The sequence below is a fragment of the Apaloderma vittatum genome, unplaced genomic scaffold (genome assembly GCF_000703405.1).
Source record: "Apaloderma vittatum isolate BGI_N311 unplaced genomic scaffold, ASM70340v1 scaffold27281, whole genome shotgun sequence".
In the NCBI taxonomy this organism is placed as follows: Eukaryota; Metazoa; Chordata; class Aves; order Trogoniformes; family Trogonidae; genus Apaloderma; species Apaloderma vittatum.
This window is the reverse complement of record NW_009701274.1, coordinates 42760-45566: the sequence shown is the minus strand read 5'-3', so window position 1 is coordinate 45566 and position 2807 is coordinate 42760.

Genomic DNA, 2807 nt, shown 5'->3' with positions numbered 1-2807 from the left:
TCGGAGCTGTTGCGAGCTGTAGCACGTGCTTTGCAGTGAGCTGGGAGGTGCTCTGGGGGTGGGTGCAGAGATGGTGACTGTGACGAGGTGGGTTTTAAGTCTAAGTTTGCTCTCTTGACCCCCAAACCTGCAAACATACAATTTGGGGGGACACAGGGGTTTGGGCTGATGGATGATGCTGTCGCAACCTCCGCTCTGGCGAAGGTGCTGGTTTTGCTCTTTCTGGGGAGGGTTTGGGCACTCCTTGGGCTTTGCTCTCCACCCTCCTGCTCCAACCCCGGAGCTGGTGGCAGCTCCTGGCGATGGGTGTGAGGTGCTGGAGGGGTTTGATGCTGCAGGGCAGGGGGTGGCTCGTCCTTGCGGCTGGGGATGCTCCCGGCAAGCCAAGGCGGTGGCGGGCTGGGGAAGGTGGGGAGCAGAGCAAGGCGGGGTGTCCTGTTTGCAGGGGGATCGAGGCGATTTCAGGGAACATCATTAGGTTCCCTAATACCTTTGTGGATCTGGCCAAGAGAGCTTAAAACTGTCACTGGAAACTGTGCTGATGGATCCCTGTGGCTTCGTTGCCGACCTCAGACCTGGCTCCGGTTCACGAGCGAGGACTGATTTATGTTTTCTTAGGTAGAAATGAGACAGTTTTGGATGCGTTTCAGAATGCCTCATGGTTAGTTTGAAGCTGAAGCTTCGAGCAGGGCTCGGTGCATGTTCAGCAGAGGAGAGCGGAGACTGGGAAAGCATTTTTGCAGAAGCCTCCATGAAAGGCAGGCGCTGGACTCGGCGCACGGTGATGGGAGAGGCGTTACTCTGATGGCAGGAATCAGGTCTTGCCTCACTCGGAGCATCTTTGATTTCTAAGCTGTAGGATCCAACCAGTACAATTTTAAATTAGATGTGGAAGGCGCTGTGGGCAGGAGAGCATTAAAATTGCTTTTGTTAACACGGTTGAAGTTGCTTAGTTTAAAATAGCTTTTGTTGCTTGATTTACCTACTGGAGCAGGAGCTGGGGTCCTCCGTCAGGGACATGCAGGGAGGAGGGCGATGGGCTCGGAGGGACCATCTGGAGAGCCCGGCAGCCCCTTCCCCATCGCTCTACCAGGGGCCGGGCTCGGCGGTGTGGCCAGCCCCATACTGAGATCAAATAAACACAAATACACTGAAATTATTCATGGCTCTGGGGACTCGTCTCGATGCCTCGTCAGCATCTGCTAATCAAATCAAAGCAGCTGTCAATTCGCCGGCCAGCGGGAAGGTCTCGCTCTGGCAGACATGTGTGGATTCCTCTTTTCTTCCTCCCTCGCGCCGGCTCCCGCTGCTCCTGCACCTGTGACGGGGCCGGTGTCTCCAACATGGGGGTCCTGCCCACGCACCCTCCTGGGGACTCGTCTCGATGCCTCGTCAGCATCTGCTAATCAAATCAAAGCAGCTGTCAATTCGCCGGCCAGCGGGAAGGTCTCGCTCTGGCAGACATGTGTGGATTCCTCTTTTCTTCCTCCCTCGCGCCGGCTCCCGCTGCTCCTGCACCTGTGACGGGGCCGGTGTCTCCAACATGGGGGTCCTGCCCACGCACCCTCCCCAGGGCTGGGCGGGGCTGCCGGGGATACCCCTTGCCCGCACCCGGTGACGGAGGCAAGAGGGGATCTCAGGTCCTGCACCCTGGCTAATTAGTTGGAGCTCATCAGCTGAGAGCCTCCGGGCTCAGGGGTTGGGGCTGCCTGCAGCCACCGCCCCCCCAGGACTTGGCACCACGTGGCAGCGCGGGGATGGATGAACTTGAGATGTTGGAGGGTTTCACCTCAAATTTGAGCATCGTGGCCTGCAGGCCACTGCAAAATCATAGCGTTGTTTTGAGTGGGAAAGGCTTTTAAGCTCATGGTGTACAACCATTAACCCAGCACTGCCAGGCCCACCACTAGCCCATGTCCCTCAGCATCCCATCTACACAGCTTTTAAATACCTCCAGGCGCGGGGACGCCACCACTTCCCTCCTGCTCCAAGGCTCAGCAACCCTTTTGGGGAAGAAATTCCTGTTTCTGCTGGCTGCGTAACTTTAAACCTGAAAAAAATGAGATTTTGTGGGCTTTTTATGTCCTTCCTGTGCTCTCCTTGGTGTAGGTAGGAAACTGTTGCTGCAAGAAGTGAAAACCAATATGTGTATTTTTTTATTTGCAATTGAAAGCAACGACCTCAGACATACTTAAAGTGATCTCAGGGATTTGGGTTTTGTTTTTCTATTTTTTTAAATGGCAATATTTTTTTTTTCCCTCTGAGCAGCCTGCCAGAAGCGTGCTGCCTGCCTGGAGCGCTCGGACTGGAGGCAACTGGTCCGTAAAAAAATAGCTGGCCACTAGAAACATCTAAGTATGCATTAATCGTGTCGTGCCCGTCCGAGCGGCGTGTGCGTTGCAGTTGCCTGGGTTGGCGGGGTGCTCGCCCAAAACCTTCACTTCTCCAGCCCGTGGTGATGCAGAGCCTCCCCTGCACAGCTTTAAGAGCAAATTTCCCGTATTTGTTGGAGCACCCAAGGATCCTGGTTACCAGAGGTCAAAAATTTGTCGCTGGGGCCCGTACCGCGGTTGCAGAAGAGCGTAATTTGTGTTTCCCCGTGCTCAGACATAAAACACAAGATGCGTGGTGAGGGCAGAGTGTATTTCAAAGGCTGAATGCTGAAAGGTGTAATAATCTGCTGGATTACTTGCCGGGGTAGCTGCGGGAAAATTTACTGCCTTGGAAAGAGATTATCAGCGGCCGCTGCTGCCAGCGGATTTCTTCCTTTTCTTTTCCAAGAGGAAGGAAGCTTTTCATTGAATTCC